The 25,921-nt window shown below is 47.3% G+C and overlaps 1 long non-coding RNA gene across 1 annotated transcript; it reads left to right on the plus strand.

Annotated features, from left to right (window-relative positions):
• The first annotated feature begins 474 nt into the window (after positions 1-474).
• On the plus strand, positions 475-10,564 carry LOC147097713 (uncharacterized). Its single transcript, XR_015074300.1, has 2 exons — positions 475-567; positions 10,150-10,564. It is a non-coding gene; the product is annotated as an uncharacterized LOC147097713 (long non-coding RNA).
• The last annotated feature ends 15,357 nt before the right edge of the window (positions 10,565-25,921 follow it).

A 25,921-nucleotide genomic window follows, 5' to 3' on the forward strand; every position in this document is an offset into this window, starting at 1 on the left:
ATAAATGGGGAGGTCTACATGTTTCTGATGACAAAGCATCGTTGGAAGTGTAAATGGATGCCAGTACTGGGCAAGTGTCACCATTTTATTCTGGCTGCAAATGGGCTGACTGTAGCCATGCAGGTGAGCGATTGCGATTGTCAGAAAGGGATGAGATCGTATAATCACAAATGCAACTTTACAGCAACAGTGCACAAGCACCGTAAATAGGGCGAATTCAGAAACTAGACAGCCGTACTACACCGCAAAGCTGGAAGCTTTAGCTGCTGTGCATCTTTGCATCAGGTAATAAGTATTCACTGGATAAACACTTAAAGGGGAAAAACTGTAGAGCTATGGGGAAAGAGCAGGGGAGTGGGACTAATTGGAGAGCTCTTTTAAAGAGCCGGCATAGGTAAGATGGGCCGAATGGACTCCTCCTGCGCTGTACCATTCTATAAGTGAATCATTGATGTCCCATTTATTTTAAAGGGATGCTCCCACAGCACAGAAGCACGAACAGAGACAAGTGTGCAAGTGATCCAGCTGGAGTACAACACCGAGGAAGGTTCAGGCCGGATGGTCAAGGTTGCAGTTACAATTCTGATCAACCGTCCGTACACAAAGTTCATGCATGTATAGTTGTTCCTTTGTTGCCAAACATGCCCCCCAGCAGAGAGAGGCCAGATTCAGCAGCAAGAGAATGGGTTATATTACAGAACTACCTCCACTGATCTGAATCAGCGAGATTGGGTTCATACAATCTCAGAGTTCGGCTCAAATGAATAAATTGTTTGAATTTGGCTCGCGCACTTTATGACATAATCTGATGCCCCTCAGCAGTACTGTACCCTTGCATCTGACTATTTAGTATTCATTATTTGGATCCTAACAAGAGTTTGGGTATGTCAACTATCTCAGGATTTTGAAAAGCAGGTATCACTTGATCCCTAATACATGCCAATGGTCACTCATGTATCCCAAGAACAGGTTTTCCAAAGTGGCTGGTCTACATTCCAATCCTAACACAGCTCCAGAGGGAACCGGGAAATGACAGCCTTTTTTACAGACAATGACAACCTTAATCTAGCTAGAAGGTCACAGTGCAGCATTTTATGAATGGAAGCATTGTCGGAACTGGGGTCTCTTAGCAGTGAAGTTGTTTACCTGATTAGTCTGAATTAGACCGATAATGCCCCTAATAGCAGGTAAAAGAATCCAGTTTGCTGCACTTTCATTAGGGGGAGGGGCATTGATGGAAGTTAGCAAAACAAACCACGAGGAAAACAGATTTCTTTTAATCCACTGTGTCAAACATCAGGCACAAGGATCTTGCTCCTTTTTTCCCTCAGTGCTCTCCCCTTGCTGTGGTACAGTACCACAGGCACCATCTCCCCTCTGGATATCTCACCCAAGTGATCATTCAGGTCTGAGCCTAGAAAGGCTATTTGACTGCGGGAGGGTGGGGGCATCACGCCCGAGCCCAAACTGTCCTCAACTAATGTCCGCACGGGTACACTTTCTAGCAGGCTCACTGAATAGCAATCAGGAGTAGGAACCTTGGCTAATTTCCCTGGTCACTAACCAAGGGCAGTGAGGTCAACAGTGCTAACTGAGGTCGGCGGATTCTCCTCAGACTAGGAACCAAAGCTGGAACCAAATTGCTCTTTCTTGGCTCAGTGCGACACTGGCGCTGCGTGTCTCCACAAGGCCATCAAGAGGCTTGACGTAATAAAACTCACTACGCACTTGGTTTGAGTATAAAGCAAGGCTTTAATCAACTTGTTTCAGAACATGGAGGTCTAGTTGTACTTCACTAGTTCCCTGTCTTACAAAATGTCCCTAGCAAGCTGGGGCCGACGCCCGAGTATTTATACTCCTTGGACGGCGCCACCAGCTGGCCGTCCAGCATTATTTCACGAGTAGTTTCTTGATGAATGATGAGATTTATAACAAGGCTTACACTGCAAAATCTGCTAAAACATTATTTCGGCCTTCTTGATGATAAAGGGGGTGAGAAGCTGAGCCACACAGCCCACAACGTTCCAACGTTCAAGCCCCAGTCTGTGCTAAGTCAGCTGCTTTCAGAGGACCTATACATGCCAACCGACAAAACTCGTAAAGACTGACAAACATCTTATAAAAAGCGGACAACTCAATAAAAAAAAATAGTACCACCAAAAAATGGCCTGGAATAAAGGCATATGACCAAAGCCACTGTCTCAAGCCAACTTAATGATTTAAATTCGTTTATTATTTCATTAGATTTCAGGATTTTTATTAGCGTTTTGGGATCACATTCCGCAACGCAGTTTGTTTTTGAAAGCTAATCATCTCATGTATGACGTACAAAATAAACAGTTACAATGGGAGTGCAGTGGAGCTTGAACTAGCCATAACGTCAGCTGAAGCTATTCCATCAATTGTACTATTGGGCGGAGGGGAAGTGAGGTATACAACAGGGCAATTTTGTGGCTGAAATTTTTTTTGAAGGGGAAAGTCATCTCTGATGGTGCAAAGTTTCTTAGGGGAATCTGAAGGAAGATTTAACGTTTGATCTGACACATTTTCTAGCATTTTAAAGTTTACTGTGAGGGAGTGTTAAAGAGGCAGAGAGATAGAGAGAGCGCATGTGCAAAAGAAAGCTGAGAGGCACCATGGAGACAGAGCTCTAGCGAGAGCTCAGCAACACCTAGGAACAGTTCTGACGAAGGGTCCCAGGCCTGAAACGTTGACTGTTTCTCTCTCCACGGATGCTGCCTGGCCTGCTGAGTGTTTCCAGCGGTTTCTGTTGTTATTACCTAGGAACCTGTTTGGTGTGCCCTCATGTCCCTGGAGTCTAGCCTGTGCAACACTTCAGTACATCCGAGCTCAGTGACAGCACGTCCACAGCAACTAAGAGCTCGTGAAATAAAAACCCACCAAATTTTGCAGCATGGCTGCATTTCAGAGAAAGAGGCTTTTCACACAGCCCCCGAGTGCTCTCAGTAATTGTACGTGTCTGCATTTTCGCAAGCGGTTGGTTTACAGGATTGAAATGAAGGGAAGCAAGGGTTTGCAATTCTCAGTTGGGTAGACTTGAACCCAATGACAACCTTAATCTAGCTAGAAGGTCAGAGTGCAGCATTGGGTACATTGGCTCCTGGTCCAAAACGCCTCAAATTTAAAATTCTCATCCTTATGTTCAGATCCTTCCCTAGCTCCCTACTCCCTCAGTACTACACTGGAGTGTCAGCCCAAGTCTCTGGAGTGGGACTTGAGCCTCTCGATTCTGAGGCACGAGTGCTACCCACTGAGCCACGGTTAACCCCAATTCATAGAATTATCGAAAGTTACAGCACGGAAGGAGGCCATTTCGGCCCATCATGTCCGCACCGGCCAACAAAGAGCTATCCAGCCTAATCCCACTTCCCAGCTCTTGGTCCGTAGCCCTGCAGGTTACAGCATCCCAAGTGCACATCCAAGTACTTTTTAAATGTGGTTAGGGATCCTGCCTCTACCACCCTTTCAGGCAGTGAGTTCCAGACCCCCACAACCCTCTGGGTGAAGAAAATTCCCAAATCCCCTCTAAACCTTCCACCAATTACTTTAAATCTGTGCCCCCTGGTTTTTGACCCCTCTGCTAAGGGAAATAGGTCCTTTCTATCCACTTTATCTGTGCCCCTCATAATTTTATACACCTCAATAAGGTCTCCCCTCAACCTCCTCTGTTCCAAGGAAAACAGACCCAGCCTATCCAGTCTTTCCTCATAGCTAAGATTCTCTACTCCCGGCAACATCCTTGTAAATCTCCTCTGTACCCTCTCTAGTGCAATCACATCTTTCCTGTAATGTGGTGACCAGAACTGCACGCAGTACTCTAGCTGAGGCTTAACTAGTGTTTTATACAGTTGAAGCATAACTCCCCCTGCTATTTTATGCTATGCCACGGCTAATAAAATCACGCATTTCGTATGCCTTCTTCAACACCTTATCTACTTGGCCTGCTACCTTCAGGGATCTGTGGACATGCACTTCAAGGTCCCTTTGTTCCTCTACACTACTCAGTGTCCTACCATTTAATGTGTATTCCCTTTCCTTGTTAGCCCTCCCCAAATGCATTACCTCACACTTCTCCGGATTGAATTCCATTTGCCACTGTTCTGCCCACCTGACCAATTTATTGATATCTTCCTGCAGTCTACAGCTTCCTTCTTCAGTATCAACCACACAGCTGATTTTAGTATCATCTACAAACTTCTTAATCATACCCCCTATATTCAAGTCAAGATCGTTGATATATACCACAAAAAGCAAGGGACCTAGTACTGAGCCCTGCGGAACCCCACTGGAAACAGCCTTCCAGTCACAAAAACACCCTTTGACCATTACCCTCTGCTTCCTGTCTCAAGTTTTGAATCCAACTTGACACTTTGCCCTGGGTCCCATGGGCTTTTAACTTAGTGACCAGTCTGCCGTATGGAACCTTATCAAAAGCCTTGCTAAAGTCCATGGCCTAGAAATTGGGTTTTGGCTTAGCCAGGGCTTTAGCGCCGGAAGTTAGTGCCGGCGCTAAGTCCCCCTGCGCGCGCCAAAAATTCAGTAGCGCCGCGCCCAAATGGCTGCCGGCGCTACTGAAGGGTCTTAGCGCCTGGAAAAGGGCGCTAACTGCCGTTTAGCGCCGCAATGCCGGCGCTGCGGCACCCGATGCGGTGCGGCAGGCTGGGGAAGTGCAGGCCTCCTCCTTCCGTTAAGGAGGAGCTGCCTGCACCCGGCCGCGGCCCGCGCAAATCTGTTTAAAAATGAGCCCGGCACCTCGGACAAGTGCCGGGCTTGCATCTGTTCCGGGGGGGGGGGGGGGGGGGGAGAAGTCCGGGGAGGGAGCTGCGGGCAGGCGGCCGGCGGGAAAGCGGCCGGCCGCCGCGGGGCCTTTAATGCGCCGGCGCAAACACATGTTGGACTCTGTTGCCAGAGTCTTAGTTGCGGCTGCCACGGGCGAGGCGGCCGCAACTGAATTTCGGCGCTGGGGCCCGTCGGCATGGCAACCGGGACGCTGCGCACACCGATGACGTCATCGGTGCCGGTGCAGCGCTACCGGTGCAACGCCGCTTTAGGGCCCCAGGGAATTTTTCAACTGGCCATAACTCTGGCGCTAGTCCCTCTAGTGCCTCAAAAGCGGCGCTAAGGCTAGTGAATTTCTAGGCCCATATACACTACATCTACTCTCCTTGTTACCTCCTCAAAAAATTCAATCAAGTTTGTCAGACACTACCTTCCCTTAACAAATCCATGCTGACTATCCTTGATTAATCCGCGTCTTTCTAAATGAAGATTTATCCTGTCCTTCAGAATTCTTTTCAATAATTTTCCCACCACCGAGGTTAGGCTGGCTGGCCTGTAATTACTCGGTCTATCCTTTTCTCCCTTTTTAAATAAGGGTACCACATTAGCAGTCCTCCAGTCCTCCGGCACCACACCTGAAGCCAGAGAGGATTGAAAAATGATGGTCAGGGCCTCTGCTATTTCCTCTTTTGCTTCGCTTAACAGCCTGGGATACATTTCATGAGGACTGCAGCATGATTCATACAGCTTTTTTTTTTGCAGTGGTTTGCCACTTTGTCAGTGCTACAGTTTTAACTTGTAAGTTCAGGTAAATTGAATCGTCTGTTGTTAAATGTCATCTCATAATTAGTTGAGGAGCATTTAGCAAAGTATGGGCAAATCTCCAGACAAGGTTTTGCTCCATTAAGGTTGAAGCAATCCATGACGTCCCCAAATGGTAACTTGGCTGAGACCCAACAAGACGTGCCCAACTACAAATAACTATGCTTCAACATCAATTAAGGCTGCCTGTTATGCTGGGTCTTGGCACTTTAACTACTGGGCGTAACTTACATTATAACAGTGACCACACTCTAAAAGTACTTCATTGGCTGTAAAGCGCGTTGAGACGTCCGGTGGTCGTGAAAGGCGCTGTAGAAATCCAAGTCTTTCAAGTCTTTCTTTTCTTTTTATTTATGTTTTAGAATCATACGAGTGGATCTGTGTTACATTTGCGTTGAAAAAATTGGGAAATCTAACAGCATCTGATTGAATTTAAAATCCCTTCCACCCTCTCGGCAGACATCCATTTCTTAGTCAGCGAGCTGCCAAATGGAGTTGATTTGTAGCTCAGACCAAAGTTTGCCATGTGTCTCATCCAACTTTAATGTCGCATGCAAAAGACAGCACCTCCAAGAGTGCAACACTCCCTCAGTACTGTACTGGAAGTGTCAGCCTAGATCATGTGCTCAAGTCTCTGGAGTGGGACCTGAACCCACAACCTTTCCCCCCCCCCCAGGCGAGAGTGCTGCCACTGAGCCATGGTGAGACTATTAATGACGTACGGTGTGTTGAAGGAACACTGGTTTGTAATAACTCCTGTGCAGGGACCAGGGAATTTGATATTTCAACAATACTTCACTAATGGTTTGATTATATATTTCAACAGAAGGCATTACACAACATTGGTCTACTAAAGTATCCTTAAAAGGGAATTTGTTTTAAGTTTATTGGCATTAGCAACTACTATAATCTTTGACAGCAACTCAGTCGCCTTTCTTTTTAAACCTGTTGACTTCCCCAATGGCCCAGTGGAAAAATGTTTGGTCTATTGTGTTAAGCTATATGGACCAGGAATCTCCAAAGTTCAACGGCCCAGTCTGTGCTGAGTTAGCTTTTTTCAGTTGGGGCAAGGCTGTGGTCAAAACACGTTTCCCTGTCCTGACCATAGCCACGGGCCCCTGCGGATGGTACCACTGCATTGAGGATAGTGGGTGAGGACAGTATCATGTTCAGCCGTGATGTTCTCACAGTGAATAACCTGCTAACTTTCACTGTCTGGGCTCTCTAGCAAAGAATGAATAGTTGGCTGAGGTCCGGTCAAAATGTACCTAGTGAGTCGGTGGTTTCAGAAGGAAGGGGAAAAAATAATCTCCATATTTACACATGCAAAAGACTGGATGCTGGAAATCTGAAACAAAAACAGAAAATGCTGGAAACACTCAGCAGGTCAGGCAGCATCCGTGGAGAGAGAAACAGAGTTAACGGGCAGGATTTTCATTGGGCCGTGGAGGCGGGATTGGAGGCGTGTGGGGGGTTAAAATCCCGAAATCGGGGGCATGAACCCATCCCGCCCCCAACCCGCCTCCATGCCAGTTTCAAAGGAGGCGGATACCCAACCTGTGCTGGGACCCGCCTCCCCGAGGCGGGAAGGGGATTAGTGCCAATTAACTGCCTGTTAACAGGCAGTTTTTAGCCTAATCCCTATTTTCATTGTTGAAATGTGGGATTCCCGACGGCTCCAAACCACGCCAAGTTAGCGAGGCGGGCCGTCGGGTTGACGGGCTTGGAGGGTTCGAGATGTCCGGTGTTCAGGTGAGTGATGGGTGCATGAGTGCAGAGGTAAGTGTGTTTGGTGTGTGTAAAGTGTTTAAAGAAGTTTTACTTACCTTTTACTTACCTTTACAGCCTTCCTTCCTTCAGGTCTCGGGAGTCCCTCATCTCACCGGCACAGAAAGCAGAATGGCCGCCAGCTGTCAAAAGTTGCAGCATTCAGCTTTCTGTTCCGGAGAGATCTCTAAATCAGCCTGAGAGGAAGGAATTAACTTAGTGTACAGATTGTCAGTGTTTGACAGCTTCAAACAGCTGTCAAACGTTGATATTTCATCTGTCAAAAGCTCTTGACAGATGAAATGTCAATCTGTGATGCCACCTGTTGCCGGGTGGCCCTTAATTGGCCTGCTGAGCCCGCTGGGCGGACTCAACAAGGTCAATCAAGTAAAAATCGAGTGGGTTGGCCACAACTCGATGGAGGCGGGACTACAACCCCAAAAGTTGTAGTCCCGCCTCCTACACGCCTCCAGTATCAAAATCCAGCCCGACGTTTCAGGTCGATGACCTTTCGTCAGAACTGGAAAAAGTTAGAGATGTAACAGGTTTTAAGCAAGTACAGAGGCAGGAAAAGGGGGAGGAAAGAACAAAAGGGAAGGTCTGTGATAGGATGACTCTATATTTACACTCTCATTTCCCATCACACAAGTTGCACACATTCTGATAAATTTGTTAATACACTTTGATTTTGAAAAGAAAAACTACTGTTTGTTTTAAATTCAGTTGTCATTTACTGGTGATTGAAACCCATTGACCCGTGCACTACTTTATGGGAGAAATCCAGTCTCCAACACTGCATTCTTCCATCACAGGATTAGCTTGAAGCTAATTTAATAAAAGCAAATAAAAGGCACCATCACAGAGGAGAGTCCATTTGTGCGCAGTGTGTAACAAAATTGTCAACTCATTTATAAAGAAAAAGGTCTACAATTTCATTAGACTTGGTCTGCAGAAGAAAACTTCCTCCCACCACCCCCTCCCTCTCACCACTCCCCCTTCCCACCCTCCCACTACCCCATCTTTCACCCCCCTGCATTGACTCATGAAAACATGCTGCCATTGGCTCTTCAAGCACTGTAGCCCGAGAAGGATAACATTACTACAACTAACAGCTATGCTATGATACTGTGAGCTTCAGTATAGATGTACAGAGAATGTGTAGCTGTATTGGAACGTGGTTGCTTCAGTTACGCGGCAAGGATCTGTCAAAAATGACCACGTTTTTTGTTTCTTTGGGCCGTTTTGGTATGTATCAGAGCCCCGAGGCCCACATATAAAGATGGGCCAGGTTGCTAAGTCCCATATATCATCATTTGAAAATTTTTGCTCATGAATTATTGTCCTTTATTGCCTTTATTTTTTTAAATTTTGCAGACCTATAATTATCTTAACAGCTGCTTCCGTTGTGATGTCCAAAAATTGAATTCAATGGCTGAATACATTTTGCTAGACAAATAAGGGCTAAAATTGTGGAACATTTTGGTGGTGAAATATCTTCTGTTGTGAGCAATGGAAGGTGTTCCAAATTGGCAAAAGCTCTTTCCTTTGAGGATCCGGGACTGCAATGTAACATAATCCCAGCTACTGTACTTTGAACCTACTGATGCAGCCAATGAACAAATGGGCAAAACAGTCCGTTATTCCTTTTGTTAAATTTTGCGAAGGGTTAGCTTCCCCAATGACTCAACGAGCCAATACAACACATGGCACAGTGCTAAGCCATACAGAGCAGGAAGGGCTCAAGTTTGAGCCCTAATCTGTGATAAATCAGCTGATCTCAGACAGTAGTAGTACAGGTAGACTATGCTTTATCCGCACTTCTGAAAACCGAAAACCTCTGAAAACTGTAAGTTTTTTCGTGGAGCGTAAGTCGTGCGCACGACATGAAGTTTTTTCGTGGAGCGTAAATCGTGCGCACGACATGAAGTTTTTTCGTGGAGCGTAAGTCGTGCGCACGACATGACCCGAGTGGCGCCAAACATGACGCTGCCTCTTTTCTGACCTGATTTGCGGGCCAGCTTAGCGTAGGAGTCAGCCGATATCTGGCTTTCCCACAACTGGCGGCGGCAGTCGAGCCCCAGACTCCCGCTAAGTCAAGGAATTCAGATACGGAGCAGGGGGAGCTGTAAACAGACTGGGAGCGGCAGCACAGAGAAGCAGGAAGGGGAATGAGACACGGAACAGTCGCAAGAGGTGGCCTGAACTTTTAAAATTTATATTAAATACAAATACTAATTACCAAATTAATTTAATGTTCAGAGTTTCCCAGTCTCATAATACCTTCTGAAATCCGAAAAATTCCGAATTCCGAAACACAGCTGGTCCCACGGTTTTCGGATAAGGGATAGTCTACCTGTAGTGAGACCACCGCAGCTGCCCGCAGCGTCAGCCTGGAAGGAAGTGGAAATTTGGCCAGGGATGCCATTGCAGGTTGACACATAGCGATGCCTGCTGGAAAATGTCCATCTTTGGCCCTGGAGGACAAGATCACAATCACTCCACGGTTCAGTAATCTGCCACAGTTACTCCCCAGGCTCACATGCGAGGACCAGAGGAGTGCTGCAACATGTGGAAATGTATTTCATGCAAGGTACCACTTTTAACAGAAAGGTAACATGAGAGCACCAGAGATAAATGAGAGAACGCAACGGTGGAATTTATAATCGTGTCACACACAGTGTTACATTACAAGTGATGATACATTATCTTTCCAATTTTTTTTCTACTTTTAACTTTACCCCTTCTCCTCCTCTCCAAAAGCTGGGATTCAGCCTGTGGTATGGTTCCGCTGGGTTATCTGACGGTGAACATCATCACAACTGAACCTGATCTGATTCTCTCATTCAGTGCATTTCCAGCAATCATTTGAACTTATATAATGGCTTAATGTATGTGGTAAACCACTTTTGTCGTTCACTATCGTTACACTATAGTTATCACTGTTATATCGTTACTCTATGGTTATCACTGTTCACACTGTTGTATCACTATACGAGGTCGCCTCTTGTCACGCTGTTATACCTGGGCTGACCACTGCTGACTCCGCCCATGGCTCCACCTACCTGCCCAGGTATAAAGGTGGTCGACTGGCTGGTATTCCTCCTTGTTGGATCCGATCACCCACGAGGGTGGGCTCTGTTATTTAGCCAATAAAAACCTATAGTTACTTTCTTAACTCGTCGCTTTTCATTGGATGAATTGATAGGTATATCAATGTAGCAAAACATTCTAAGGTGGTCTATAAAGAGGAGTGAAGGGGCTGGGTACCGGAAAGAGTATTAGATGAATTGACCAAAGGTAAGATCAAGGAGGTGAGTTTTGAAGAGGTTTTTGAAGATGGGGAGAAATGTAATAGGGCAGCTGGATTTAGGGAGAGAAAGCTTTAATGCAGGTTGTGATTGCTGAAGGCTCCATAATAGACAGTGGAGCAGAGTAGGGATGGGGGACACACAGGGCTGGATTTTCATTCAGGAGTCGGGTAGGAGGCGGGACTACAACTTTCGGGGTTGTAGTCCCGCCTCCATCGAGATGTGGCCAATCCACACGATTTTAACTTGATTGACCTTGTTGAGCCCGCCCAGCGGGCTCAGCAGGCCAATTAAGGGCCACCCGGCGACAGGTGACGTCACAGACTGAAATTTCATCTGTCAGGAGGTTTTGACAGATGAAATATCAGCGTTTCACAGCTGTTTGAAGCGGTCAAACACTGACAGTCTTACTTCTAACCTGAGTCCTTCTCCACAGACTCAGTTAGAAATTTCTCCTGCACAGAAAGCTGAAGGCTGTCACTTTTGACAGTTCGCAGCCATTCTGCTTTCTGTGCCGGTGAGATGAGGGACTCCCCGAGACCTAAAGAAAGGAAGGCTGAAAAGGTAAGAAAAGGTCATTTTAACTTCTTTAAACACTTTAGACACACCAAACACACTTACCTTTGCACTCATGCACACATCACTCACCTGAACACCGACATCGCGACCCCTCCAAGCCCTTCATCCCGACGGTCCGCCTCCTCTAACTTGGCATGGTTTGGAGCCGTCGGGAATCCCACACTTCAACATTAAAAATAGGGATTAGGCTAAAAACTGCCTGTTAACTACCTGTTAACAGGCAGTTAATTGGCACTAATCCCTTCCCGCCTCGGGTAGGCGGGTCCCAGTGCGGGGCGGCTACCCGCCTCCTTTGAAACTGGCATCGAGTCGGGTTGGGTGCGGGATGGGGTCGGGACCCCTGATTTTGGGATTTTAACCCCCCACATGCCTCCAATCCCGACTCCACGGCCCAATGAAAATCCTGCTCACAGACTCCAGAATCAGAAGCATAGAGGATTCAAGCTGAGAAATGGGACTACAGATGTTTGCAGAGGTAGGGTGGCGTGAGGTCGTGGAAAGATTTTTAGATGAGGACTAAGATTTTGAAATCAATACTCGTGAGCCAGTGGAGGTCAGCAAGGACGGGAATGATAGATGAGCAGAACTTAGCATAGGATAGAATATAGTGGGCAGTGTTCTTGATGAGTTGGAGTTTGTTTAGAGTGGAGCTCGGAAGACCAGCGGGAAGAGCATTAGAGAAGTTAAGCCTGGAGATGAAGGTGTGGATGAGGGATTCAGCAGTGGTCTAGAGGTACAGTAGGGACGGAGGCAGGCGGTGTTATGGAGATGGCAGTGGGCAATTTTGGTGAAATCCTGGACGTGGGGGTTTGAAGGACAGCAAGGGTGCAGAGTGTCAAGCGCAGCCCAAATGTGCATCGGGGAAAGGGGATGGGACTGGGAGGAAACTAAGGTGAGAGGTTTCTAGTGGGAGCTGAACGGGAAGGCATCAGTCTTGCCAATCCTGAACTGGGGAAAGTTCTGCCTCAGACACAACTTAATGACAGACAGGCAGCCAGACACAGTGACAATTGTGAAGTCGAGGGTGGTTGCAAAGAGGTAAGTAAGACGGTGGCATTAGCACCTATGTGGTGTGATAAATGGCAGTTGGAAAGATTACCTGTAAACATCTGACATTATTCTCTGACTATATAAGCTGTGTCTTTATGCATTTCTCTACTTCACCTGAGGAAGGAGCAGCGCTCCGAAAGCTTGTGATTTCAAATAAAGCTGTTGGACTATAACCTGGTGTTGTGTGACTTCTTACATTTGTCCACCCCAGTCCAACTCCGGCATCTCCACACCACACCTATGTGGTAGTTGACCCCGTGCTTATGGATACTGTGGATACCAAGCAGGAGTAACTGGAACAGAAACCACTGCCGATTCTCTCCCCATCCAAGTTGAGGGGCACCTAGGCCAATTGACGCACTTGACGCAATTTCTCCCCATCTTCAAAAACCTCTACTGCGGCACTGGCTGTGATCAGCTAACTCAGTACAGAGCACGGATTGACTCTCCAGCCATCTAGTCTATGCGGCTTGCTGCCATCATCAATGTGTGTTCAGTGGATGTTGCTGGCTATGATAAAAGCGCGAGTTCTTTTAAGCTTCAACACTGACTCCCTACCCCTGCGCACGTAAAGCGGCAAAGTGCCTGGCACGACTGAAGGACAGAACACTTTCCACTTTGTGCCTTCTTGCTTTATGCAACCAAGATTTACTGTGCCAACAACATCAGACCCTCTGAGTACCATCGACTGATCCCTCGTGAACTGAATCAAAGCTGCGGGGACAATTCAACTTGTAGAATTCAAACAGCTGTAGGAAAGAGTCTCTCTATCTTTGAAGTGGAAGTGAAAGGAGCGGGCAGTTCAGAAAAAAATGTTTCAATGCGCTGTACCACCTGGTCCCCATCTGCTGGAGCTCTTTCAGAATGCTAGGAAAGTATCCAACAGATACCGAAGTTATCTTTCATTCAGGCCAGATATCCTTCGTTCAGGCCAGATATACTCGTGAAGTAAATTATTACGAACCTAAACAGTAAGCCCACAAAATACCATTTCCATCTTGCCTTGTTTCCAAAAAAAGAACATTTGTGTGACCAAGCATTTATCCTTATTTTGCTCTGTAAATATTTTTTTTTAAGCATAACCTGGAACAGAGAGTGTTTTGGCAGTGCCATGCGGCAGCTGAGCAATACGCTCTAATCTAATTAAAGTCCTCTTCACATCTTAGGCATTTTCTATGTAATGTGAGAAATCGCATCACATTCCACCGGGCAGATCTGCGCACTTGTTCCAGCTGTCAAAATAGCCGTGTTCATTGTTCGCTTGCTTAAAGCAGCAGGATATACATATAGAACAGGTTAACTGACGTACATAACTTTAAAAACATGCATCACACAGTGTGATGGTGGACCCTTACAGCCCAACACGCATGCTGAGCACGACTGGACAAATGTGTCTCTTTTTCTATAAAATGTCCATTTTTTCCTTGTATTCTTTCCAAGTCTCTTCTGCGCCACACACCCTTTCTGGTATGTAAGAAATCACACAACACCAGGTTATAGTCCAACAGCTTTATTTGAAATCACAAGCTTTCGGCGCGCTGCTCCTTCGTCAGGTGAAGTGGAGAGATGCATATAGGCACAGCATATATAGTCAGAGAATAATGTCAGATGTTTACAGGTAATCTTTCTAACTGCCATTTATCACACCTCGGCAGAGAGATAATCACAGCAATCAAAGGTATGAATGGTGTCCAAACAGGTCAGTCAGGAAAACATTACATCAAAGAACAATGAGGTGGGGGTCACAAGGGGTCAAATGTTGCAGATGCTGGTATGAAAGAGGGCTACACGGCATTGCCTTGGGCATCACCCAATGCTTAAGTTGCCCATCAGGAGTGGTGGCAGAGCGAACCAGGGTGACTTGCACATTGATTTGGTCTTGGTTCCTCCTCTCCCTGTGAGGAACTACTTGGCTTCTGCTCAATGCCTCCCCGATAGTGCGGTCGAGATCAAAACTCAATTTCAAAAGGAAATCGCAAGCACAGAGCCACACTCTATCATTGGGCTGCAGCGCAATGAATCACAAAGTCATTTTTTATTGTTGTTTTAAATCAATATTCATTGCATTTATATTACCTGATTTCTTAAATAAAATTTGTAATGAGTAGTTCATTATTTCTAACGGCAGACCACGGGGCCTTTCCCCCGCCCATCTCAATTTTCCTCTATTTCGTCCTCCCTTACTCCAATGAAGGCGCTGACTCCTATCCGGGTATGATTCCAAGCCCACCGGTCACTCTCCAGTGCCCTTGCCCAAGTGGCCATTATTCAAGAGCCTAAAATCTTGGCAGGCTATTCAACCATAGGGGCCATTGCATCCAAGACCAACATGTCCTCGTTAGACATCTATTCAAATGCATTTCCAGCAGGGATCACTCGATAGTGATCAGGGTGGAAACCCACACTGATTTTCCACTTCCTAAGGGATACAGAATTAGGGGAATTTTAACTCTCCCCGATTGGCAGGAAAGGAGTGGGAATGGAGTTAAAATGAATGGCTCCATTCCTCACGCCATTCCCGCCGATCTGCGATTTTAACACCTCTGGTTTTTGGTGGCAGATGAGCCTTCCACTGTACACGGGTGGGGGCCTCAGCTGTAAATGCAATTCAGAGCCCCATGACACACATATGGGACCCCGATGGCATTTTCACCTGCTCCTGAGCTGGGTGCCCGCCATGGCCAAACCCACCAGCTGAACCTGGCGACAGGTTAGCGAGGCCCGCTAAGGTGAGTAAAAAGAAGTGTGTCTGGGCCTCTGCTGTCCCAGGCGCCCCCCACAACCCTGCAATCCCCAGTCGCAAGACTCTCGGAACACCATGCCCCTTCCAAGACTTAGCTTGCTGCTGGTAGCCTTCTGCCTGATCTTCGTCCTCCCTCCACCGGCCAGCTGCCACTTTCTCCTGCAAAGGGCTGAGCAGCTGACCGGCGGCATTCATTCATACGAGGCCCAACGGTTCAAATTAGGCTTCCACGGGGGATTGCCATCCTCACATGCCGTGAGTTAAAATCGGCCTTTAAATGTCCACTGCCACAGCTGAGATCAACTATTTCAGCACAGATCTCGGACCTCCCTGGACAATCTGGTTCCATCTGCTCACTGGATAAAGTCAAAATCACCAGAAGAGTTTTTCTTTCAATCCTCCTTTTCCCACCAATGTTCCCCCCCCCCTCTCTCTTTCATGGCTCATTGCCTTAACCAGCTGAGCCATTGCAGGAACTATTAGAATATAAGAGTACATGCACAGCGAGTGCTGGTAGGCTAATAATTCTTCAGAGCCAACCCAGTTCTATCTTCCCATACACACACACATACATATGCACTTTCCAGCACAGGAACACGTGGAGAATCTGGCTGATTGTGTCCTCCCAGCTCGGAGCACTGAGACCAATTGTAGCGCCTCTCGTGCCACTCCAGCGGAGACCAGTTGGCCCAGCAGACAGGGAATCTAACCTGGGACCTCCTGGTCTGTACGGCTCAGTCTTCTTGTTGCCTTTTATTAACGGAGCCCTGACCATTGAACTTCTAACTCACTGAGCCGAGCATGTGAATCTCAGACTTTACATGGCATTCAAAATTTACCGTGCATGCGCGTTCCGCAGGTTCTGAGCCAGGTTGGAGAGTGGCGCAGCAGTGTTTGGGATGGGAAGTAGACAGTCAGATAGGACCACTCACTTTTCACTTTGCCTCACACACTGGATACCAGGCATGAAGTAGTCAGTGGTGTTGCCTGTTCCACCCTCTCTGCCGATGGAAGAAACAGCAGTAAGAAGCAGTGGGGGCAGGGCAGTGTTAGAATGAAGGCATTTGAAAGACAATTCTCTGCACAACATCCACCTACCATCGCTCTTTTCACTTATTTTTATGCCCCCTCTTTAGAGCTGCGGTGCACCCCATCGCTTTGGAAGTGGCTGCCAAGTGAGGCACCAGAGCTTCCCGAGGTGGTGCCAACCGATATCCCTTCCCTCAATCCCACTATGTAGGACAGGGCATGGCCTGCAGGGGTCAGCGTCTTCAGCTGGCACCGCATCAGAGAGCAGCTTTGCGGAACACCTCCGTTCAGTCCGTAAGGATGACCCCGAGCTTCCGGTCGCCTGTCATTTTAATTCACCGCCCCATTCCCACTCAGACCTCACTGTACTCGGGCTCTTGCATTGTTCCACGGAAGCTCAGCGTAAACTCGAGGAACAGCACCTCATCTTCCGATTAGGCACTTTACAGCCTTCCGGACTCAATATCGAGATCAACAACTTCAGATCATAACCTCGGCCGCCATTTCATTTTTACTTTTTTATCCACACCTTTGTTTTGGCCCTTTTCCTCCCCCCCCCTTTCTTTTTTTTCTCTCTCCCACATGGCAGCTGTCTCCCATTCTGCCAGCACATTTCACACCTAATCTAGAGCCGTCTTTTGTCTCCACTAGTCCTATCACCATCTCGTCTCGTTTTGAATACCTCTTAATGTCTCTTCACTTCTCTTTTGTTCTCTCCCAGCCTGGCCTCTCAATCTATTTCATTTCCTGTGCCTTTCCAGTCTTGACAAAGAGTTTGACTCGAAACGTTGACTCTATTTTCTCTCCACGGATGTTGCCTGGCCTGCTGAGTTATTCCAGCATTTTCTGTTGTTATTTCGGATTTCCAGCATCCGCAGTATTTTGCTATCGTCAGAGAGCAGTAACATGAGCCCCGATTTGAACCTAACCCACCCGTCAATGGAGAGTAAAAAAAAATCGAGCGTGATGTAAAACAGGCGCCCGACCTGAACCAGCCCATTCCCACCGGGCGGTTCAGGTTAAAAATGGGGCTTTGGGGAATCAAGAGGAAAAACCCAGATGCCACCACTCCTCGGCATACAGTGACACTAATACTGTGCTTTTAAAATCAAAAACATATTTGTGATTTCTTCCTCAACCGCTTCACTTCAAAATCTACCGGTTATTTATTACAAGGATATTAAAATTTTCTAATCAGAAAAGCCTAAAAGACTCAGTACAGGAAACTCTTTGGTATCCGGCACCGACAGGACCGGCGTGTTGCCGGTTGATCAAAAATTCCGGATGACGGAGAGGGTTATCTACCGAGGCTATTTTTAACAAAGAAAAATTAAAAAAATCAAGAAATGTGCAGTATAATTGGGTACTCACCTACAGAATGTTGTGTTAAATGGATGGTGGAAGATGCTTGATTAAGTACAGTACTGCCAGTTGAGGGTAATCCATAACTCTTTAATTACTTAACAGTAAAACAAAACTTATAAACGACTGTATACTGTAGTCGTCGGAGTGAGAATTGTGCCAGTTATTAGAGTGTTCCGGGTATTTTAGGTGCCGGTTAAACGAGAGTTTCCTGCACTAATATAATGTTATTTGATAAATGTGCCACAGCCCCCATTTTGAGAAGTGCTGGCATAGATTTATTGCTGATAGCAGCAGTTTTGGCATCAGTATGGGGCTGGGAATGTTCTCGCTATATTTTCATTTTTAAGTCAGCTGTGATGGACAAGATGAAGATCTCCGAAGTAGCTGAGGATAAGAACGGGGCTGCAGTAAACAGGAGGTTTATTTGTCAATTAAAGAATGCAATGCCCCGATCGCAGCCACTGTAAAGATATCAATAAGCTTGCACCGGGGCCTTGCAGGATATAGGCTGGTGCCCACTGTTCTCCCACAAGACCACTTTCCAATTGTATAAACAGAATACACTTCAATGCTTAATGGTTTAAACAGAATAAAGCATTTGCGTCTCAACATGTCATTAGTCTCACACTCGCACTGCTTGATTTATGTGCTGGAGCCAGTTGATGGTTTATTTCTACATAAATGCACCCGTCCCCACTGATATCATCTATTTCTCCATGGTGTGCGAGATTTCTTTACTCGTACTGTTTCAACAGAAACCCCTGTTGGTTACTGCGCTGCTCAACTATACGTTCAGAGCAAGCCGCAGACACACATCATCATTTCTGGTTCTTTCAGAGTTCCACAGCATTTGAAATGACATGGGAAAGCTACAAGCGTAACCGCTATGATACTGCATTGCACTGAAGCAAAACGTTATTAGCCACAGCACAATGGGCCAGTTTGGCAGCTCTCTTGTGCGGAATTATCATCTTCCCACGCACAACACGGGGCCAGACTGATGCTCACACAAGCGAGGCAGGCTGGAGTTGAGGCAGGTGAGTGAATCTTTCCGTGACGGACTGTGAGGTTGAAAATATTTGGATGAAACGGAAAGAAGATCTTAAATCATAATTTTTTTTTAATATAAAAAGGAGGATCCTACATACCAGCAGAATATCGGTAAATGGAGGTGATTTTAACCCTACTCGCTCAGCAGAAACCTGGCGGGCGGGCAGTTAAAATCGCCCTCTACTCCCTCTTCACCCACGACTGTGTGGCTGTTCATGGTTCCAACACCATCATCAAGTTTGCGGATGACACCACGGTAGTAGGCCAGATCACCAACAACGATGAGTCAGCCTACAGGGAGGAGGTCCAGCATCTCGTGAAGTGGTGCGCCGATAACAACCTGGCCCTTAACATCAAGAAAACCAAAGAAATCATTGTGGACTTCAGGAAGTCTAAAGGCGGAAGTCACACCCCCATCCACATCCATGGGGCTGTGGTGGAAAGGGTGGACAGCTTTAAGTTCCTCGGAGTCCACATCACGGAAGACCTCTCCTGGTCCCTCAACACCTCCTCTCTGGTGAAGAAGGCCCAGCAGCGCCTATATTTCCTAAGGAGGCTGAAGGGATGTAACCTGTCACCCCTGATCCTCTCTAACTTTTACCGCTGCACAATAGAGAGCATCCTGACGAACTGTATCACAGTATGGTATGGCAGCTGCAGCTCCTATGACCGGAAAGCCCTACAGTGGGTAGTCAAAACTGCCCAACGCATTACCGGCACCCGGCTACCGACCATAGAGAACATCTACCAGAAACGCTGTTTACGGAGGTCACTGACCATCATCAAAGACCCTACCCACCCCAGCCACAGTCTGTTCGCCCCCCTGCCACCTGGGAGACGCTACAGATGCATTCGCGCCCGTACGACCAGATTTAGGAACAGCTTCTTTCCCAGGGCTGTCATCCTACTGAACTCCACAAATAAACTCTAAAGCCTGCACATCTGCCAATGCACTTTATTATGTTTATGTTAATGTATTACAAGCCAAATGAATGTTGAATGTTTAAATGTCTTAATCTAAATGTACACTCTCGGGAGCCGCAAGCCTACATTTTGTTGTACTGCACTTGTGCACTAACAATGACAATAAAGTTGATTATGATTATGATCTGTCCGAAAGCCGCCATGATCACAACATCTGCAATTGTAACCTGCTCTTCTGAGCAGGCAGCAAGGTCACGCACCCGGAGCCAATAGGGTCCTTCTTTACATATGTATGTTGCGGCCCGATGACATCATCGAGACCCAACTCTAATTTTAACTCAGACCTGAGCGGGGAATCCACCTGGAGTTAAAATCGGGGCCAATTTCCCCAGAAGTGGCCAGAGTAAGATAGCGAAGATGATAGCCTAGGAGATGGTAGCAGCAGCATGCAGATAGGATAGGTTGTGATGCAATGCGTTAGAAGGTGTGGCTCTCTCAATGGTTTCATCTCTGAACCATACAGAGCAGGAAGGTCCCTGGTCCACACTGAGTTGCTGATGTCAGCAATAGGGGTACTGCAACTGGCCACAACTCCCTGGGTTAGGAAAGGGAAAATCTTATAGGGGTCCTGCTCCCCATCATTAACAAGCAATATTGCTGGAAGCGTATCTGTATGGACACCAGCCATCATGAGGACTCCGCCATCAAGTTCTCCACCGTAGGATAGTCTGATCTACTGAGTAAGGCGAGAGACTGAGGACAACTGCCATACCTGGCACCAAACTTCCGCAAGGAGTCAAAGACTGCACAAGAGAAAGAGAAAAATCCTACAGGGCTCTACTGATGAGTTCATCCAATAGATAGCCCAGTAATAGAGACCAGGAAGGTTCCAGTTGAATTCCCCAGTCTGTATTGAGTTAGCTGACCTCAACTTTGATAGTAATAGGGACACCATTGGCTAAATGGGGGGGTGGGGATGAAATTTGTTGAAGCTCCTATTCCCAATTGCCCAGCAACTCCTTCTTAAAGTGAGCATATATGGATGTGGGATGAGAACAGGATCCGACTTGGCTGTGTTGCCCGCACAAACTCAGAGAGCCCGCCATGCTTATCACAAATAAATAATGTCAACTTGGGTGAGGTCTCAGAGCCTGTCTGCGGAATCAAGGGATATGGGGAGAAGGCAGGGACAGGGTACTGAATTTAGATGATCAGCCATGATCTCATTGAATGGCGGAGCAGGCTCGAAGGGCCGAATGGCCTACTCCTGCTCCTATCTTCTATGTTTCTATGTAACCCCACCCTAGTGAGAAGTCAAAGGGGGAGAAATTGGGTGGAGCCGCAAACGGGGCGCCAAGTTCGCCTGGGCGCCAGATTTAGCGCAGCGTTTGGAGCAGTAGCGACAGCCGGAAATTCAGCTTGAGCGCCCCAAGAGGGACACGGGGCGAGGCTCGAGGTGCTCCGCGTCCCTCTTAGGGTGCTGAAACTGAATATCGCAGCGCAACGTGCCGCAGCGGCACACGCTGCGCCACGGCGCGCTGCGGTACTGCAGGCCTTCCTCCCATTCTTAAGGGGGTGGGGCCTGCACCAGCGCGATCAGAGATTGCGAGTGCCGGCAAAAGAGCCCGGCACCGAGGAGAAGTGCCGGGCTCTCGGAAAACAGCTGGCAATGCCGCGGGGGGCGATCAGGAGGCCGGGGACGGAGGTGCTGGCAGGCGGCCGCCGGAAAAAACGGCCGCCCCGCACCTCCACCTTAATTTGCGCCACTGCCGCCACAGGAAGGCCCTGTGAACCGGGCGCCATTTGCGAACGGCGCTACAGAGGCGGTCGCTGCCAAATATCAAGATCGGGGCGGTAGCGGGGCGCTGCGCACACCGATGACGTCATCGGAGGCGGCGCAGCGCAACAGGTTAACACCGCCATTAGCACCCCAGGTAAATATCGCGGGAGGCACAGCCAGTGCCGCTAAAGCCACTGAGTGCCCTCTTTAGGCGCTAACTGGTGGCGCAGCCCACCGAATTTCTAGGCCAAAGTCTTCAAAAGAAGAGAGTGGAGAAAAATTGAAGAAAAGATGCTACCAGCGGGTCTGATTGTGGTCAGTTGTGATTTGTGCTATTAATGGAGATTTCCTGACGTTCATGCAAGATAAAACTGACCTAAGTTAATCTTTAGCTAATCCTCCAAAATTCCACACATACAAGCAGGTTTCATTCCTGGTCAATGCTGAGCTGATCACAATGGAGATGCTATCTCTGTAACCTCCTCCGGCCCTACAACCCTGAGAGATCCTCCAATTCTGGCCTCTTGTGCATTCCTGATTTTCATCGCTCCACCATTGGCGGCTGTGCCTTAATCTGCTTAGGCCGTAAGCTCTGAAATTCCTTTCTTAAACCGCTCCACCTTGCTCTCCTCCTTGAAACCTCTTTGACCAAGCTTTTGGTCATCTGCCCTAATATCTCCTTATGTGGCGCGGTGTCAACATTTGTTTGATGATGCTCCTGTGAAGCCTTGGGACGTTCTACTACGTTAAAGCCACTATATAAATGCAAGTTGTTGTTGCTTGAATTGGTGTTAGCGCCTGTGGGCTGGGAAACAATTTAAAAAAAAATCAGCCAATTCCCTTTCCCAATTGCCATCTAGTGATCCCTGCTAGCCTGGAAACCCGTGTGTGGACTTCGGCCAAGAAGATCAACAGTGATCCACCATGGTTCAACACCCTGCCACCAAACATGAAGAATAGCCATTTAGAAGAGGTCCTGGATGGCTGCCAGCCTCTGTGGTACTGTGGGGGCGGTTTTAGTACACGTGGTGATCGGGCATCTGCTCCGTCCACCTGATGAGGTAGGCGGAACGTTCATATGCTTCAATTAAGTACAGGAGGTGAACCCGTGCCACTAACCGGGCTGCTAACCATTGGGGAGAGTGAGAAACCTGGCGGACCTGCCGTTTCTTATAGGGGAGGTGGAGTTTTCAGTGGTGTGTAAGCAGGCAACTGTAGGTAGGGACAGACTAGGAAGATATAGATATGTAGAACTGTTATATCTGCCTTCCCATATCGGAGGGATGTAAAGACCTGTACTCACAGGGTCTGATAACTTCCCAGGTTATAGTGGAGAGACTACATAAACAGAAAATGCTGGAAATGCTCAACAAGTCAGGCAGCATCGGTGGAGAGAGAAACAGGAGTTGACATTTAGGTTGGTGACCTTTCGTCGGAACTGGAAAACGTTACAGATTTAACAGGTTTCAAGCAAGTACAGATAGAGGCAGGGAAAGGAGAATGGAGGGGAGGAAAGAACAAAATGGAAAGTCTGTGACAGGGTGGAAGGCAGGAGTGGTTAATGGGGTGACGGTGCAAAAAGGGGGCGGTAATGGGACAAGTAAAGAAACAAAGAGAAGTTGCTTTACAAGTTGTAACGTCAAGTAGAACAGCTGTTCTGAAGTGACGATTGCAACGTATTACATTAACAAAAAAAAAACTCATCTCTACATAGCAACCCATTTGGGAGGATTTCCTGGTACAGGAAACTCCCGATTTACCGGCACCTAAATAACCGGAAATCTCTGTTAACCGGCAAAATTCAGGAGTAGGTTCAGGTAAGTTTTACTTCATATTAGTGGCCGTTCCTGGTCTGTGGCTGTGTAACCGGGGTTCCTGCACCTGTTGCCATGCAACAGGGAAGCCTGGATCTGTTGCTGTGTACGGGGCTCTAGTACCTTTTACTATACCTCTCTGTAATCCGGACTTTTTGATAAACTGGCACCACGCCGGTCCCGTCGGTGCCGGATAAAAAAGAGTTTCCTGTATAGCCTTCACCTGCCAGGCCGGTCAGCTTCCCACGTGTATGCAAGAAATGGCGGGGTCCCGAGTGCCTGGCCAGCAGGAGAATTGCTTTCAATCTCTAAAGCAGACATTTGAAAACATAAAAATTGCTTATTCCAAAGGACTGCTTCCATCAGCAGGCTTTCCACAGCTGGGAGAATGGATATAAAACTATTGTCTCCTGTCTTACATTTGTAATTGGAATTGAAGACTGGATTAAATTAAATTTAACCTACCAGAAAATACTTAATTCTACTTTCCATCATTCCAACCACATGAAAGGATTTTTGAGGGAATTCTGGAATGACTGATGTAGTTAATCAAGTTCTGAGCGATGACTGCATCAAAGTTGATCCACGCAGAGGCCCATTTAAGTGCTCATTGTTTAACGTTGAATTTGCTGGCAGTTAACTTGTTGACTTAAGTTTTAAGGTTTTAACAATTAGGTCCCCGCTACCTCGCCCTAGAGAGCAGGCCTCTCGCTGAGCTATGTTTCCATGGACAGCCACTGCCCTCCGGCCATTAAACGGCCATTCTTCAAGCAGGAGCCCGGGCCTGTCAGCAGGCTATTTAACCCGGAAGACACCTCCTGACATCTGTACACGCAACCTTTCCTTCAAGAGTTATTCAGTAAGATCAGGAGGAGAAAATTGGCTGATTTTACTTTCCTCCAGCCCAGCCAAATGTATATCCCCCTTTGCTGCCCAGTTGTGATTGCAAAATCAGAAGATAAAGAAGGACGAGAAAAGCCATTCTGCCATTTTAGCCCATCTTCGGCCTCTTGCATTGTCCCACGGAAGCTCAGCGTAAGCTCGAGGAACAGCACCTCATCTTCCGATTAGGCACTTTACAGCCTTCCGGACTCAATATCGAGTTCAACAATTTCAGATCATAACCTCGGCCCCTATTACATTTTTACTTATATTTTTTATCCACACCTTTGTTTTGGCCCTTTCCCCCCCCCTTTCTATTTTCTCTCTCTCTCCCACATGGCAACTGTCTCCCATTCTGCCAACGCATTTCACACCTAATCTAGAGCCGTCTTTTGCCTCCACCAGTCCTATCACCATCTCGTCTCGTTTTGAATACCTCTTAATGTCTCTTCACTTCTCTTTTGTTCTCTCCCAGCCTGACCTCTTAATCTATTTCATTTCCTGTGCTTCTTTAGTCTTGACAAAGGGTTTTGACCCGAAACGTTGACTCTATTTTCTCTCCACGGATGTTGCCTGGCCTGCTGAGTTTTTCCAGCATTTTCTGTTGTTATTTCTGCCATTTTAGTTCCTCGTTCCAGAAATAGCCTATGAACACCTCCACGATCCCCCCCGCCATGTGACATCCACTTCCTTCTTAAATAGTCCAAGGTGCGCTAACCTCTGCTACTCTAACCACTCTTTAATGTAAAGAACGTCAGGCATCTGTCCTAAATTTTCCTCTTACTAGTTTGACCCTGTATCTCCTTGTCTACACTTGCATTTTAGTTTGAGATAATTTTTCCAGATCATCGATTTACCACACCATTTACTAATCTATATTCCCCTGTAAGATCATTTCTCTCTTGCCTCCTTTCAATGCTGAAAAGCTTTAAGGGGTTATTTCGGTCAAAGGGTGAAACACTAAAATGGGTGCTGTGCTAATAACAGACACGCCCGTTTAAAAGTCTGGTTTTAGCACACAATTTTGGCCTTAATTGTTGATTACCATCATTTGAACTTGCTTGGAGGTGCTAAAGAGACATCTGCAGGTTTAGCACTCAAGCACTGATTAGATACAATTTTTGCGGGGCAGTATATGTGGGCTCCACTCAATCACTTCCACTGAAGGTGTGGAGTGTGCTGACTGACATACAGCGGCACAGTTCAGGATGGCTGAGGGACCGAGTGAGAAAGCGCACAGGTTCTCGGACGCAGCACTGGAGGTCCTGGCGGAGGAAGTACAGCAGAGAAAGGGTACCCGCAGTGGGGAAGGAGTCCACTTCACCCTCCTGTCCCACTCTCCTGCAGCAGGTGGTGCTGCTCTGCCTGTCCTCATGTCCTCCTCTCATTCCTCCTGCAGACCAAGAGGGAGCCCTAGCAAGATGACCAAGCATTCCCTTTCTCCTGGTGACTCCTATAAGGTGTCCAATAAGGTACAGCATAGCACTTAGGTGAAGTCCTCAGAGAACTTCCAGAACAAATGTCGATAAGGTGTTGGTGAAGTTTTGACAAAGTGTCCCAGAAAGTCTCCCGATGTGTTTCAAAAGTCCTCTTCCAACCTCCAGCAGCAAGTGAACAGTAAAAGGTGATACACCTTTAAGTAGCGCTCAAAATCCTCTGCAACGACTTGTTTACTCCCAATCAGCTGGGAGACGGCCCGATTGCCTGCCTCTCTTCCGCGGCTATGTTCACGCCCGGGTGGCCCCGGAGATGGAGCACGCGGAGTCCGCCGGCACACTTGAGGCCTTCTGTGACCGGTGGGCGCCGCGAGGACTGGAGCGCATCGTCACCCCGGCCAATACGATCATAATTTGATTTGTTAAGTTTTATTTGAAGTTTTGCTAAGTTAGTTAAATTGTTTCAACCAAAAGAGCAATCAGCTAGGAGAGGTCAAGCACTATCTAACAAAATGCCATGCAACCTCCTTAATGAGGGATAGCAGGCAATTTAAGTGTCAATCTGCCCCTTA

This window comes from Somniosus microcephalus, chromosome 31 (assembly GCF_052327205.1).
Source record: "Somniosus microcephalus isolate GS21.2 chromosome 31, FLI_Smic_1.0, whole genome shotgun sequence".
Taxonomy (NCBI): domain Eukaryota; kingdom Metazoa; phylum Chordata; class Chondrichthyes; order Squaliformes; family Somniosidae; genus Somniosus; species Somniosus microcephalus.